This window comes from Protopterus annectens, chromosome 10.part0, assembly GCF_019279795.1.
Source record: "Protopterus annectens isolate FY-2018-M chromosome 10.part0, PAN1.0, whole genome shotgun sequence".
In the NCBI taxonomy this organism is placed as follows: domain Eukaryota; kingdom Metazoa; phylum Chordata; order Ceratodontiformes; family Protopteridae; genus Protopterus; species Protopterus annectens.
The window spans coordinates 799,153,200-799,170,620 of NC_056744.1; positions in this window are offsets into that span (position 1 = coordinate 799,153,200).

Consider the following 17,421-nt stretch of genomic DNA (forward strand, 5'->3'; position numbering starts at 1 on the left):
TGAAAGCATCATCCACCACAGGGAGAACAGGAGGTATAGCTAAGGGCCTGTGCTGTGGGAGGTGCAGAAAGGTCCTAAGTCTTTTCTGAGTCTGAAAAATCCTGTTGCTGCCATTGGAACTGTTCTCATGGCATGCAAGGTTTCCCCAAAGGAGAATTCTTCTGGTGGGGAAGCAGCTGGAATGGATTCTTCAGCATCAGAATCTTCAAAATTGGAGAAGGAGCCTCAGGCTGGTCAGTTATGTCTGATTCATCAGCAGAATCATCAGAAGACACTGGCTCAGGGCGCTCTGTCCTAGGTCTCTTCTCTGGGGGCTGAGAGGCCCTGTCTGGGTGAGATTGAGATCCTCTAATTAAAGAAATTAAATCTTCTGCCAAAGAAAGCCTTTGAGAACTAGAAGAGGGCCTGGATGTGGGGGTTTAACAGGCACTGTTTTAGTAGTCTTGGCTGCTTTAGCCCTGGCGAAGGCCTTAATGGACATGGCAGCTGGAGGCCTAGCAGCACCACGTGCTGGGGTAGAGACATCCAAGGGATGGTGTCTGATAAGTCAACCACCGTAGTGGGTAAAATTTCTGAGGTCGATTCAAGAGTTGTAGCAGGGGCCTCAGTTGTAAGAATAGGTTCAGCTGTACTTTGTGCAGTTTTCGAAACCGAGACACTCGCGAGTGTCGGTCTTTATCTTTGCGTTTTTGGGGTAGTCGGAGGATCCGGCGGCATAATCGCAAAATCAGAACCGAAAAACTGTTCTGCAAACTCCGACCGGCGCCTAAGCGTTCGTCGGTTGAAAGAGCACAGGCGAACAGGCGGGTACGTCGTGGGCTGGGCCTAAACAAGGCAGACAGTAAGAGTGGAAATCTTTATGAGGTATTTGTTTCCCACAGGTTAAACAATTGTTAACTTTTTCTGACATCGGCTGTGGCAAGAAAGAGTCCCCAACGGGTACTTAGCTTTAGAAGTCTTAGTAGTATTCGGAAGTAATCTCTGGATCCGACCGACCGGCACTTGCGAACAGCTTCTGCTTGCCACGCGGCAAGAAAGACTGGGGAAAATGGCGTCGGCTGATGCTTTTATACCCGAAGACCAACAGAGATGACGTCGGGTGGAGTGCGACATCAGCCGAAGCCGGACCCGGACTTTGGAATCCGGCCGACTGCAGGGCTGCCTGACGACAGGACAACCCACTTGTTATGACTGCAGATGCATCCATGAAGGACATCGAGGGGACCCTTCCCCATCATCAAAGTCTGTGTCTTCAGTAAGGGACTTCTCTGTGTGGAGTCCATGTGCTTCCTCTTGCACAAGCTTTTTTGATGAACTTCCTCAGAGGGAGAAGCTGGGGAAGATGGTGCAAAAGGGGTTTCTTGTGGGAGTATATCCTGAAGCCCTTGCGCCCGGTGTCTGCCAGGAGTGACTTGTGTACATAGCGGTCCAGAGGAGGGCGGGGAGAGTGATGGCACAGGATCGCCAGTCGACACCAGAGCCTTCTCCATTAGCTGGAAGTCCAGTCCACCTGAAGAGAGGTGAGTGTCCAGAACAGGGGTCACCCCTCTCCTAAGAGGCTCAGCCTGCCACCTCGGAGTCCCTGGATGGCTGTGAAACACCAAATTACGTACGCCAAAGCTGACATCCTGGGTCATAGCAAAACTCTCCTGCCACAAAGGCAGCTGCGGCTCCTTAGTGAGGTCCATAAAGGGAACCGTAGAAGGGGAAGACTGTGCTTTATCAAGGGGCTTCAAAGGCAATGAAGGAGGAGAATAAGTAGGGGTCTTTGGCAAAGGGTGATCACCTCCAGAAGAAGGATAGGTCCTGGGGGGGGATACCTCTGGCCAAAAGCACTTCAGCCACAAGACACAAAACGTCGTGTTCAGAGAGGCTTCTAGTGGATTTCACAGACATGGCTGAAGGGGAGTCAGGTCTATTCAAAGATGGAGCAAGTTCAGTGCCCACCTCGCAGGTCTGCACTGAAAACAATGGGGCGGTAAAGGACTGAACTACAGGTGTCTGCACCAAGGAAATCATTGGTGCCGAAGTCATGGTCTGCACAGACGATAAGGTCGGTACCAAAGTGGTTGTCGGTGCTAAGGCTGGAACTGAAAATATCGGTGCCAATAACTGAATTGTCAGTGCTGAGAGGGTAGTTGGCGTCGGGTAAGTTGTCGGAGCCAGAAAGGCAATGGGCGTCGAAAAATCCATCAACTTCGTAACAGTCTGCATCAACTGGACAGTCAGTGCCGGTAAAGAAGTCTGAACCGAGGAGCCCCTTGGTACCGATACGCTAGTCGGTGCCGAAGTCACAGATGGCGCCGATGGCCTCGGTGCCAAAAGTCTAGGTACTGAAAGCGCTGGAGCCAAAGTCGTCAAATCCGAAGTGGAAAGCTTAGCTTTCTTGGGTCTCTGCTCGTGGGAGACCCTAGCAGGGGACAAAGGAAGAGATTTGGCCTTTATATGTTAATCACTCTTTTTCATATGGGATCTTGGAGGAGTTGAAGCCTCAGACCCAGAAATAGCCTCTGAAAAAGGACATTTAAGTAGCCCCTTCAATATCAATTAATTTTTTCCTCTCAAACAACGTCCGGTTAGAGAAATTCTTACAAATCCCGCAGGGCAGGTTAACTGTTAAATGAGGCACACCCAAGCAATAGACACAGGGAATGTGCATCTGAAGTAGGTAATTTATGGCCACGATCTGAACATCTTTTAAATCCTTGACTACCTTTTTATCTGCCATGTTAGAAAGAAAGGAGGAAAAGCCAGAAAAATACCAGCAATGGTACAAGAATTACCCGAAGGTAAGAAGGAAAGGGGGGTTACCAACGACGGTAAGAAAGAAATTACCTCACGGTAAAGAGGAGAAAAGGAATTGAAGGGATAATCGCTAAATGCAGTAAGGTAAGAGAAAACTATCTAATATCTTTTCTGTGAGAAAAGGTTGTTTTAGAATTTAGTATGATGAAAAAAATTGTACCTGCTCAAGAGAAGTAGCTTGACATGACCAAATGGCGATGTGGCAACGAAATCTGAGTAACAGGGAGAGGGGAATTCTGGGTAAGAGTTTTAGCTCGAGAGTTTGCAGCCGACATGAGCTTGGAAGATGGCAGGCTCGGTTCCGAGGTCGGAACAGATACCCATACGTAAGGAATGAACAAGGATTAACAATATCAGATAATTTCTCATCAGAAAACAGTCAAAGCTGCAGAAGGCAGAGGAAGGAAATAAAACCAAAAAAGGAGTTTCTTATTGGAACTCTGCAGCTGGAATCCTCATAAGGAAAAGTAAAATCTAAGATTTTTCTCTGACTGTGGCACAATTAAACTGAATCAGTCCCGTCTGTGAATGTGAAGGGCTGTCCCAGTTCTGCCAGATGACCGGCCCTTCTCACTCAAAGACAGGAAGTGGGAAGAGGTCTGAGCTTTCACAGACTACCAATGGGAGGGTTTGAAAGGCACTTGTACCCATACGCCAGTAATACAGTGGGGCCCAGCTGAAAAAGGCAGTGGTGGACCTCCAAAAATGGATGCTAGACTAGGATTTTCCCAGATCTGGTCTGTAGGTGGGGTGTGCCAGAAATAGACTGGTCTCAGAAATATATATTTCAGAAAATTCAGCTCTAGGATAACAAACAAAGAAGCCTGAGGCAGAAGATGCCTTCTTTATCAGCTACACATGCTTGTTTTTGTATGCTTTTTCTTTCAGTTCCTGTTAGCCAGTTCAGTAGAACATAGGTTCATAGGTAGGTAGTAGGCTATCTGCCCGAAGGCATTTATAAACCTAGCCAGAATGTGTTGGCTTTCGCCGCCCCCTTAGATTAGTTCCCTGTGCCTCTGTCCAGCAGAGCCACTGAAGTGATCCCCGAGGTAAACTTGGTTTCCCATCCACTCGTCAAGGTTTCTTTTGAAGAGTGTTAGCGAGGAGCTCTGCCTAATGTAGATTGGGATCTTATTCCAAAGCATGGGAAGTCTCTGGGACAGGAATCTATCCCTCCAGCACATCCTAGTTATTGTTGTGGTGAGGTTTAGATCCCTAGAGTGTGTGGCTCGAGGGGATAAGATTTTCTTTAGGTGGAGCATATCCATCAATTCTGGGTTGGATATGGCCTTGTATGTCAGGCAGAGATCACCTCTGAGTAGGTGGTATACAACTGAGTACAGCTGGAGTTTCTTCAGTCGAGCTGCATAGGGCATCTGTTTGAGGCCAGTGATCCTCTTGGTGAGGTACTTCTGTGGTCTTTCCAGCTGTTGCAGGTGTCTTGTAAGGTACATCCCAAATGGGGCATTGTACTCTATGATGGGTCTGATGAATGATGAGTAGAGGGGCACAATGACCTCTTTTGATCTGGATGTGAACCCTTTCGTGATTAGGTGGCCCACGTAGAAGGATTTTCTAACCACTTTGGCAATGTGATCATCAAAGGTGAGCTTACTATCTACTTGGGTCCCCAGATCCCTTATTATGTCTTCCGTACTTAGAGGACTATCACCTATGTGGTAGTTTGTGGGTACTTTGTTTTTTCCAAAGGGGGTGACTATGCACTTTTTGGCATTTAGCTTGAGGCCATGACTTTGACACCAGGTATCCGTCTCAGTGAGACCCTTTTGGAGGATGTCTGTGTCAGTCGGAGAGTCAATTATAGCCCCTAGTTTGCAGTCGTCTGCGAACTTGGTCAGCCATAGTCCTCCAGTGCTTGCCTGTACTTCTGAGAAGTATATGCCGAACAGGGGTCCCTAGGATTGAGCCCTGGGGAACGCCACTTGTAACCGGTTTAGAGTCGGACCTAGCTCCCGCAGCAACTCTCACCATGTGGGTTCTGTCCGTGAGCCAGTTGGCAACCCATCTTGTGATGTAGGGGTTTATGTTCAGGCTGATGAGCTTTGTCTATAATACCAAAATGGGGAATGGTGTCAAACGCCTTAGCGAGGTCTAGGTAGGCTGTATGTACCACCTTTCCCTCGTCTATAGCCTTGATAACTGTCTCAAAGAAGTCCACCAGGTTTAGGAAGCATGATCTGCCCTTAAAGCCGAACATGCTATTTTTCAAGTTTCAAGGTACACCTATTTGTTACACCCTAATCTTGATATATGTCTGTATAACTCAAATGTAAAGACTGCTGGAACAGTAAACCCAGTTGAACATCTACACTTATGGTGTGTTCCTAACAACTTATTATACACAAAGTAGACAAACCAATAGCTACAGAACAAACTATTTTACTCCATTCACCAAGTCTTGAGTCGCTCAAGTTTAAAGCCTTTTGCTAATGAACAATGCCTGTATTTCTCCTCTTTCAAATATGACATTGCAATGAAATGACTGCAAACTGATTATGCACGTACCTTAATTTGCAGGCCCCTGAAAAGTCTAGGCTTGTCACTCTTGACAAAAGCTGGAAGTTATAAAAGCAAAAGATTAGCAATGCAATCACAGAATCTCAGCAAGTGTTTACAATAAGCATTCTGAAAGAATTATAGAACTAAAAACAAACTTTCAAATGAATGTTATCTTTTACACCATCATAAAAAATCATTAAAATTACTTGATGTTAAAATATCTTTTTTAAAGCTCAATTAACTAATGAATGATGTCCTCTCAGTCTTCTTTCAGTGGCCTGGTTGTTGTGTCTTTCGGCTTTTCCCGGTTAGGGGTCGCCACAGCGGAACTCCAAACTGATGCTTAGAAAACACATTCAGTTTTTGAATTTCAGAATATTTAAATAAATTAAATACATAAATATATACATATAATAAACGTACTTTTGTAAGTTACGGAGAATCAAAACTCCAAATAAATGTTGCCCATATTTTAAGTCACATAAAATGATATTATGGATGGTGTAGTGGTGCAGCGGTAGAGTTGTTGCCTCACAGCAAGAGGTTCTCAGTTTCAATTCTCGGCTGGGTTGCCTTCTGTGCAGAGACTGCATGTCCTCCCTGACTTTGTGTGGGTTTCCTCAAGGTGCTCCGGTTTCCTCCCACATTTGAAAGACCTACATCTGGAGTGTTTCTCCCTGGGCCTCTGCTGAAAATTGGCTTTATTCCAAATTGGACCTTCCCGGGTTAACAAATGTTAAATAAATAAATAAAATTTCAAATAGTACGGACCCTTCACCACTCACTGCCCTAAAGACAAGCATGAATAATATTACCACATTTTACTTATGGCTTGCACAGGACTACAAACAGAGCACAATGTCCACAATGGTTTCCAGGTCAACAGTCTTGAAGTAGGGTGTGGTGTGTGGGCTGGGTAGCTTAAAGAGAAGGTCAGAAAAAAGTAACAGATTCAGCAACTGTGGTGAGATTTACATCCCTGGAAACTTGTCTGCTTGACTAAACAGAAGGCTAAAATAAACCCATAAAATGACGAAACCTAGCTTTAAATTCACTGTGCTTGCAGTATGGAGGTGCCATGGATGGAAGGTGGCGGATGAGGACAGTAGCAGCCACAGCTTTCAACCTTTTAGTTCCAGAAATTAGGGACAAAGCCAACAACAGACAAAGGCCTCAAATCAGAACTACTTTTATGTAAGTACTGGTAGTATGAACTTGAAAAATTGATGTAATATTTTCTGAAATAAAGAAAGCTGTAGCCATTATTGCCTTTTTACTATTTTTTTTTTTTTTTTTTTACAAAAAGTGATCCACCACCTTAAAAGACAGTTTTACAGGGGACAGAGCAATATTTTATTCCAAAATCAGGGACAACTAAGATGTGCAGCAGATACAATGGGAACAAGCACTAGTAAGCAGAGCATTATTTGTGGAATGAAGCAAGATGGTGACGATTTCCTGCAACACAAAGGTGGACAGAGGAATTACTGCCTGATACTCCCCCTAACAGTGATGGGAATGAATGTAGAAGATGCTGTGCAAACAAAAAGGAATGTACATACTGATACCACTATAGATCCGTGAGGAGATGCTTGCTGTAACTACTGGAAGACTTATAGTTCTTGCCCTGAATGCACCATCAATGGAGAAGGTGCCCTAACCAAACAATGTGACTACTCAATATGACACAGGTGACCCGCGTTATGGAATTGACCTATGTAATATCCCTTCAGAACACCTGGATGAACCTCTGCACAGGTGTGGGTAAAGAAGTCTATAACTGAAGAGTTCCAAAGTGCTACATGCAACAGAAACCAAATATGACCTTCAAAAGTAGCATGTAATCCACCGACTGCAAGGAATCCGTGGCTCAGTATGCCCATTACTGTACCTACTGGACAAAGTGCAATTCTTAATATATGCAATAAGGCACATTAGGGGGTTTTCATGGTACAGATATTACTGCATCTGGGGTGTTGTGAGGCATTAGCCCAAAGGTCAAGTGCCTTACAATCCCATGCATATTAGTTAAAAAGAACAATTTGCTAAATCTAGTATAACATGATTATTCATGTAGTGAAAGCAGTCACATTAAAGAATCTGGGACTTGCATATGTAAAAAGATGTATGCCTAAATTTTAGCACACGAGTTACAGTACTACTAATAGGTGTATGTATAACACAGTCTTACCAATAGGTGTACTTACAACATGTAAGAGGGAAGGTATTGTGCAAGCTGTTCATCATTTAACACTGATTAGTACTAAAAGAAAACTTTACACTAGAATAAGTGAACACATGCCACTGAAAGAATATTAATACAGTTTTAAAATGACTATTAAATGCAGCAATTTAAAAAGTTTTATTTTTTATTCTGAACAGTGTGTATGACTGGCTGCGGAGGAGGGACGTGGAAAATAACTATGTAAGTTTTCAAGGTTCGCTGGTAGAGTAGACTGTATATGCTAATGCTTTATCGGGTTTAACAGAACTTCATTACGCTGAAATGTTCTCATGACAAAACCAGTTAAATGGATATTGCTGTTTTCATATTCATGTCTATTAGAGGATTCACTGTTGAATGTTATACCTGATCTTATTTAACACACATTTATAGTCTCTTGGGTATTGCTTTCGTTGCTATACATTTTTTTTATATCATGTGACCTTTCAGTCTATACAATGTTCTTGATTTTTCTCACACACAGTTTTGAAGAAGTTTTGGAAATTATGAGAATTTCTAACTCTGAACACCCCCAAAATATACAGTTCCAGTCTCAGTTCCCCCTTCTTACATCTTCAACATGCACTATTTACTGCATGGAACATTTTCTTCAACCTACATGGAGTATGAGTAAACACACGGCCTTATAAATATTCTAAACGTTATTGCTTTAGTAGCATCTCTGGGAGAAATATGTATTCCATCCCTTCCACTTAAGGGTTATATTCATACTTCTTCCACATTTATTGCAATTTTTGACTGACGATTGCTCCTATCTTCACACATCCTGCATGCCGTACTGTAACTTTTTAACTGTACCCAGTCTGTTATCCTTAATTCAATAACACAGCTACACTGTCATCTCTCAGGCTTGGTGATAAAGACTAGTGGAAGAATTTTGTGCTTCAAATCTGAATTCTTTGCCTGCAAGGACTAAGTTAGCATTCCTTATTTTATTATCATTTTTTTCAAACTGATAACTTTGCAAAAAGCCCTAAAATATTTGCTTTACACCTCCTACAAATTCCCTCATCTAAGCCAGCAGAATCTCAGTTCACCTCAATTTTTTTATTTATTTGACATTTGTCAACCAGGTTAGTCTGACTGGGCAAGATGCCCTTTTTCAGCAGAGACCAGAGGAGAAAAGTTCCAATTACTTAATCAATACATTGATTAATACAAAAACATTAAAGTAGGAGAACAATTGGTCTTTATGCAAAGGAAGTAAGAAATACCATAAAAACCAAGGAAAAGAACAAAGCAAATCCTAGGAAAGTACAGTTTTGTACCTACCATAAATGTAGATGTTCGAGTGCTAATACAGCTGCAGTCATAACAGATGGGTTCTCCTGGCGTCAGGCGGGTCCTCGGTCGGCCGAATTCCAAAGTCTAGGTCCGGCGTCGGTTGTCGTTGCTTCCTCCCTGACGTCAGTGCGACAGGGGTATAAAAGAACCAGCCGACGCCATGTTCTTCAGTTTTTCTTGCTCCACATGTCAGGTGCCCCCAGAAGGAAGGCATTACATAAAATTATGAAGTAATGCAATGCAATATAATCAAAAAACAGTAGTTGCAAGCAAATACACCGTAAAAGAATACCCCTAGAGGGGAAGGAGGGAGGGAAACCTGGACTGCAGCTGTATTAGCACTCTAACATCTACATTTATGGTAGGTACAAAACTGTACTATGTTCATCGTGCATACAGCTGCAGTCATAACAGATGGGTAGAATCCCAAAGCTAAGAAAGGGGTGGTAGGCACTAGGTGGAACTAGGAGGAGCCAAAATGCCCTGCAAGACTGCAGTGGCAAAGCCTGCTCTAGATTTGGAGTATAATGGTAGGTTGTAGTGTTTGGAGAAGGTATGCACAGAACTCCAAGTGGCTGCTTCCAACATATCCTTGGTAGGAACTCCTCTGAGGAAGGCTGCAGAGGTGGCTGTGGCCCTGGTGGAATGAGTTCTAATGCCTGTAGGAACAGTTTTGCCATGAAAGGAATAGCAAAAGCGTATGCAGTGGGCTATCCATTTTGAGATTGTCTGCTTGGAAATTGGCTTTCCTGGAGCTCCTACCGCATAGGCCACAAAGAGCTGTTCTGATTTTCTGAAAGGCTTTGTTCTGTCCAAATAATGCAGTTGCCTGTGGATGTCCAAGGAATGTAGTAATCTCTCCCCTTGTTTTGAGGATTGGGATAAAAAGTAGGTAAATGTATGGCCTGATTTAAAGCTAGATACCACTTTAGGCATAAAGGAAGGGTTGGTTCGTAATGAAACTCTGTCCTGATGGAAAATAAAAGGCTGGACCAGCCATGAGGGCCTGTAGTTCTGAAACTCTACGAGCTGAAGTGATAGCCAGAAGGAAAGCTGTTTTCCAGGACAAATATTGCAAATCTGATGAAGCAGCTGGCTCAAAAGGAGGCAAAGTCAGTTTTTCCAGAATGAAATTTAGATCCCAAGCAGGTGTTGGTTGTTTCCTTGGAGGTCTTAATTCTTAGCCCCTCTGAAGAACGGTCTAAAAAGAGGGTGAGAGAATAAAGGAGGATCAGTGTTGTATTCTACAGAAATGGCTGAGGCATGGATTTTGATGGAGGAGAACAAAAGTCCACTGCTTAGTAGTTCAGCCAAATATTTTAGTATTTGAGGTAAATTCAGTTTTCCAGGGTTCTGGCCCTTTTTCTCATTCCAGACACAAAAACGTTTCCATTTTGCGGAGTAAGCTTTTCTAGTTGATGGCCTTCTGGCCTCCAAAATGACATCCTGCACCTCCTTGGAGAGTAGGGCCTGCTGTGATGCTAAGGAATCTTCCATGCGGCTAGATTGAGTGTTTTTAGCTGACTGTGAAGAGTTTTGAAGCTGTGCTGAGTCAGGAGAAGAGGCATTAGAGGCAGGGTCCATGGAGGGGAATGAGTCAGGCTCCTCAGGAGTGGGTACCAGTGTTGTCTTGGCCAGTCCGGAGCAATGAGGATCATCTTTGGTCTGTCTGCTCTGGTCTTCAATAGGACTTTGGGAAGCAGAGGAAGAGGCGGGAAGGCATAAACTGTCATTGATGTCCAGCTGAAAGAGAGAGCGTCCATTCTCCAAGGCCTTTGGGTGGAAGGTCCTCGAGCAGAATTTTGTCAATTGATGATTTTTGTGGGAGGCAGAGAGATCTATGTCTGGCCTTCCCCATTCTTGGATTATTTCTGTAAAAACTTTTGGATGCAACATCCATTCGTGTGGATCTGTCATATTCCTGCTTAGGTTGTCTGCCAGCGTGTTTTCCTTGCCTGGCAAGTACTGTGCTTGTAGTTCCATTTGTAAGTCCATGGCCATGTTCCAAAGTGATATGGCCAGTCTGCATAGGGGATAGGAATGTGTTCCTCCCTGCTTGTTTATGTACCACATAACTGTGGTGTTGTCCGTTCTTATCAATAGCTGACCTGGTTGTAGAAGGTCCTTGAAAGCTATAATAGCATTTATTACTGCTAGCATTTCCTTTTGATTGATGTGAAGGTGCTTTTCTTTTTGGGACAATTTGCCCTGAATGCACCAGTCTGTCATGTGCCCCAGGTAGTCCGGCGTCTGTTGTGATGACTTGATTTGCTTGAGGCTTGCTGAATGGAAGACCTGTGTTTGCTTGACATGCTTGAGCCCACCACAGAAATTCCTTTTGCAGACATGGAAGTAGTGGTATTATTGTTTCCAAACTGTGGCTGTGTTGAGACAGTACAGTTTTGTACCTACCATAAATGTAGATGTCCGAGAGGTATGCATCTGCAGTCCTAACAAATGGGTTGTCCTGGCCTCAGGCAGCCCTTCGGCCGGCCGGATTCCAAAGTCTTGGTCCGGCGTCGGTTGCTGTCGCCTCTTCCCTGACGTCAGTGCGCCAGGGGTATATATAATGCAACCAACGCCATTTTCTTCAGTTTTTCTTGCCCCATATGTCAGATGCCCCCAAAAAGGTGGTCAGAATTAGTACTAAATGGATAACACTGCACAAACACAAAAATCCCTTCAGCTATAAGCAAATACTTCAGTAAGGCATAGAAGAGGTTTTGCCAGTAGATCAGAGGGGATGGAGGGAGGGTAACCTGGACTGCAGCAGGGTGAACACTCGAACATCTACATTTATGGTAGGTAGAAAACTGTACTATGTTCATTGTGTTACCCTGCTGCAGTCATCACACTTGGGTTGAATCCCAAAGCTAAGGTACGGGGGAGGTATCATAGAGGGTTAATGGAGGCAATAAGGCCCTGCAGAACTGCAGTGGCGAAGCCCGCCCTAGACTTAAAGTAAAGAGGTAAGTGATAGTGTTTGGTAAAGGTGTGTACTGAACTCCAAGTTGCAGCTTCTAAAATTTCCTTGGTTGGAACCCCCCTGAGAAAGGCTGTAGAGGTAGCCGTTGCCCTGGTAGAGCGGGATCTAATGGTAGCAGGAACTGGTTTCCCATGATGGGTATAGCAGAAACGTATGCAATGACCTATCCATTTAGAAATGGTTTGCTTAGATACAGCCTTCCTTTGAGAAGCTGTAGCATAGGATACAAAGGAGCTGGTCAGTTTTTCTGAAAGCCTTAATTTTGTCCAAGTAGTAGCGAAGCTGCCTGTGAATGTCCAAGGAATGCAGGAGTCTCTCACCTTTGTTCTGTGGATTGGGGAAGAATGTGGGTAAGTGGATGGTTTGATTTAAAGCTACACTGGAAACCACCTTAGGCATAAAGGAAGGATTAGTTCGTAGAGAAACTCTGTCTTGATGAAAAATGAGGAAAGGTTCCACTGCCATTAGTGCCTGTAGCTCTGAGACTCTCCTAGCTGAAGTTATTGCTAGGAGCAGGGCAGTCTTCCATGATAGGAACTGAAGATCTGCAGAGAAAGCTGGTTCAAAGGGAGGTAGTGTTAGTTTTTCCAGAACAAAGTTGAGGTCCCATGTTGGTGTAGGAGCTCTCCTGGGTGGTCTAATGTTTTTTGCCCCTCTTAGGAACTGCCTTAGAAGAGGATGTGAAAATAAAGGTAGATCCGTGTTGTAGTGAGCTGAAATAGCTGAAGCATGGATTTTAATTGAGGAAAAGGAAAGTCCTTTGTGCAACATCTCAGCTAAATACTGTAGAATGTGAGGCATGTGAGGCTGAATTGTGTCTTGGCCTTTAGCTTGGTTCCAGGCACAAAACCTTTTCCATTTGTCCGAATAAGCCTTCCTGGTGCTTGGCCTCCTGGCTTCCAGAATAACATCCAGAACTGCTTGTGAAAGAGGAGCTGGTTGGATGTTTAGTTGATTGGCCATGCAGCCAGATTTAAAGTTTTGAGCTGGCTGTGAAGAATCTGTTTGTTTTGTTGTGTGAGCAAATTGGGTATTTGAGGCAATATCCATGGTGGGCTGTGGGCCATATTTTTCAATAGCGGGTACCAGTGCTGGCGTGGCCAGTCTGGGGCTATGAGAATCAGTTGTGGTCTCTCCTTTTTGACCTTCAAAAGAACCTTTGTGAGGAGAGGTAATGGAGGGAAGGTATATGCTGTCAGGTTTTTCCAACTGAAAGAGAGAGTCCACTTTCCAAGCTTGATGGTGGAAGGTCCTTGTACAAAATTTTGTCAGTTGGTAGTTTTGAGGACTGGCAAACAGGTCTATGTTTAGAAGGCCCCATTTTTGAGTTATCATTGCAAATATTTGTGGATCTAGTTTCCACTCGTGGGGATCTTTGATGTTTCTGCTGAGGTCGTCTGCCAATGTGTTCTTCTGTCCTGGCAGGAATTGAGCTTGTAACTGGACTTGGTAGGCCAGAGCTGTGTTCCATAAGATCATTGCTTGCCTGCATAGAGGGTAGAAATGTGTACCCACCCCCTTGTTTATGTACCACATTACTGTGGTGTTGTCCCGTCTTTATTGCAAGTTGTCCTGGATGTAACAGATTCTTGAAGGCTGTCAGAGCTTTCTGTACAGCTAGCATCTCTTTTTAATTTATGTGCAGACTTCTTTGATCTGCAGTCCATAGGCCTTGAATGCATTGTCCTGCCATGTGTGCCCCCCAGGCGTAGTCTGAAGCATCTGTTGTGATAGTCTGCCTGGCTGGGGGCAAGGTGAAAGGCTGACCCTTGTTGAGGTGACATGCCTGTGACCACCATAGAAATTCCTGTTGTAGGCAGGGAATGAGAGATATCATTGTGTCCAAGCTGTGGCTGTGTTGAGACCATACGCTTTTTAGGAACCACTGTAATTTCCTCATATGCAGCTTTGCAAATGGTATTATTAGTATGCAAGATGCCATGAAGCCCAAAGCCTGCAGAATTTTTCTTGCGGTTAATTGGGTCTTTGTTGCCATTGTCTTGAAATATTGAGTCAGTTGTAGTTGCTCGTCTGGCGTAAGATAAGCCTTCTGGGCCGTTGTATTCAAGCTGGCACCCAGGAATGTCGTTTTTTTGTGAGGGTACTAGTTTTGACTTCTTTTCGTTTACTGTGTACCCCAGGCAGTTTAGTAGATGCTTTACAAAGGCCAGATGATTTAAGAGAATGTCTTTGCTTTCTGCTTGGATGAGGCAGTTGTCCAGGTATGGATATATTTGAATTCCTCTTTGTCTGCAGTATGCAATTACTGGTGCCAGGCATTTTGTGAAAACTCTGGGCGCAGTAGATAAGCCAAAGGGCAGTGCAGAGAATTGGTAATGGGTTGAACCTGCAATGAAATGGAGGTATCTTCTGCAACTTTGTCTGATAGGGACATGCAGGTATGCCTCCTTGAGGTCCAACGTTACTAGCCATGCTTCCTTGCCCAACATGGGAAGTAGCTGCTGTAGTTTTAGCATCTTGAATTTGGGTACTTCTAAGTAAGTGTTTAGAATTGAAAGGTCCAGAATTGGTCTCCAGGCATTGTCCTTTCTGGGCACTAGAAAGAGTCTTGAGTAAAATCCTTGGCCTTGCTCTCGAGTAGGTACCAGTTGAATGGCTCATGTCCATGAGAGCTGTAATTTGCTTTTGTGCCTCTGCCCATTGATTTTGTGGCAGGTTTGGAATTCCTCTTTTCATTGGCAAGGTGTGAAAGTGGAATCTGTATCCTCGTAAAATGTCTAGGACCCATTTGTCCTTTGTGACTATCTGCCAGTTGTCTGCAAAAAGTGCGAGTTTTCCCCCAAGGGGGCTGTCGAGAGTATTGCTTGGCCAGATGAGGTGCAAGTCATTGAGTTCGTCTTCTGGTGGATTGAGACCTGTCTTCTCCTCCCTTCTGTGTTGTAGTGCCCCATTGGCGAGGTTTATACTGGGCTTGTGGTTGTCCTCTGCCCCTTGGGCTTCTGTATTTACCTCTCTGCTGTCTGTCAGTGGCTGGAAAGGACCAATTTTTTGTTGTCCAGTTTCTGCTGAAGCGAGGGGGTTGTACTTGTAGGAAATCTTTGACTGTCTGCATAGATTTTGCCTTATCTTCCATTTTCTTTAAAACTTCTTCTGCTTTAACTCCAAAAAGAACATCCTGCTGTAAGGGAGCATCTAGTAGTTTTGCTTGAACATGATCAGGCAGAGTTTGTTCCTGTAACCAAGCATGCCTACTTATAACAGACCCAGTGACAGCTGCTCTGCAGGAGGCCTCCAAAGAATCACACCCACATTCTAAGGTATGTTTGCCCACCTGCTCAGTGGCGTGCAACAGATCCTGTACTTCTTTCAATTCAGATTGGTGAGGGAGAGTGGTTATTCTTTTCTTTACCTGAGAGATTAGAAAATGCTGATACTTAAGCATATGAAATTGACAATTCAGTGCCCTCATAGCTAGTGTGGCTGAGGTGTAAACCTTTTTCCCCCCACCTGTCTAGTGCTCTGGAATCCCTCTCAGAAGGTACTGGGTTTTTAGCCATAGAAGCCTTAGCCCCCTTGGGACCCTGGGAGATAGTCTCTGGGTCAGCTACTGGGCTTTTGTAAAGAAATTTGTGGGAATCAGGCACTCTGTAGTATCTGTCAGGCTTAGCCGGAGCAGGAGGTAGACAGTCTGGGTTGAAACTGGATTCTAAATGGACATCATCCATAATGTCCAAAACTGGTGGGATGGCAAGTGGTTTGTGTTGGGGGAGTAAAAGAAACTCTCTGAGCCTTTTCTTTGAATCAGAGTAGTCTTGACCTTCCCAGTGAAAATGTTCCCTCAGTGTGTAAAGTTTCCCCAAAGGAGTAGTCTTCAGGAGGAGAAGCTGAGGGAATAGAGTCCTCAGCATCAGAATCTTCATAAGGAGAGAAGGAATAGTCTTGGTCCTCAGAGGAGTCTGAAGAAATGGACATTTGCTCAGACGAAGCAAAATCTTCCTCTTGTCTAGGCTTTTTGTCAGGAGGGGGCTGTGAACCCCTGATTAAAGAAATCAAATCTTCAGCCATTTTGAGCATCTGTTTCTTAGGCATAGGGCCTTGAACAGGAGACTGAAGTGCAGTCCTTTTAGTTTTAGAAGTAGTCTTCGACTTGGACAACGTTTTAATGGTGAGTCATCGGTCTGAAAACGCCTTCAGAAACTGATGGCATTTCTGTAGCACCGACGTCTTTTGAAGCAAAGTCATCGGAAGGGCCTGAAGTAAAAGGCTGCGTCGGCCTGGTACATTCCATCAAAATTTCCGTAGCGGTCTCGGGTTCCAGATCTGCGGTAGTCAGGGGCTGCGTCGGAGCCTCACTGAGGACCGGATAACCAGAGACCGGATCAGCCGAGGCCTCGGAATCTGGCTTAGGCCTGGGCTGCCTGTCCTTAACCCTGCGGTTTTTGTGCACGCCGGCAGTCGGTGGCTCCGACGGCATGTTGTAGTTAAATTTCCTACCGAAGTAATGTGCGAAATCAAAGTGTCTTAATAGTACACTTATTAACCTAGCACAAAACCGACAAGTGATGTCGTGGTCTGGGCCTAGGCAAGGTATGCAATAAGAATGAAAATCCTTATGAGGCATTTGCTTCCCACAAGAAATACAATTGTTAACTTTTTCTGACATCGGTCTCAGGCAAGAAAAGTTTCCCCAACGGGGTACTTAGCTTTATAGAAGACTTCGGTCTGAAATTCGAATTCGAAAATCTCAGGAGTTGGCCGACCGGCACTTGCGAACTGCTTCTGCTTCGGGCACCGCGTGGCAAGAAAGACTGAAGAAAATGGCGTCTGTTGCATTATGTATACACCTGGCGCACTGACATCAGGGAAGAGGCGACAGCAACCGACGCCGGACCAAGACTTTGGAATTCCGGCCGACTGCGGGACCGCCTGACGACAGGATAACCCAAGTGTGATGACTGCAGCAGGGTAACACGATGAACATCAGAAGCAGACTTCTCAGATACTTAAGGCCAAAGGGAAAACAAAATACCATATAATCAAAAATGTGAATATGAAAAAAAAGTATCCTGGCAGTTAACAGGAGCCCAAGATTAACAACAAAAGATTGCAATTTGCTTAAATATAACATTTTAGTTGTAAATCTTCCTCATCTCTGCCAAGATACAAAGTACTACCACTTGACAGCTATGCATATGGGACTGACAAAGCAACACATAAGACAAAGTCCACAGGTACAATGTTGGACTCCATGCCTACTGTTGAAACAATACAAGAACTGCATTAAATGATAGCTTCCAGACAGCAGCCAAACAAGTCAACCAATCTAGAACTACATGAACAAGTTAAGCTTCATGTTACTTGGTCTGATAGGTTCATAGGTTCATACTAGGCTATCTGCCCGAGGGCATTTATAAGCCTAGCCCATAGTTTTGTGGCTTACACCACCCCTTTTGTATGGGGAACTATACCCATTATTTTGCTGTGCCTCTGTCTAGCAGTGACACTGAGGTAATCCCTGGAGTATATCTGCGATCTCCCATCCATTGGTCAATATTTCTCTTGAACAAGGCCAGCGAGGTGCTCTGCCTCACATATACCGGGATTTTGTTCCACAGCATAG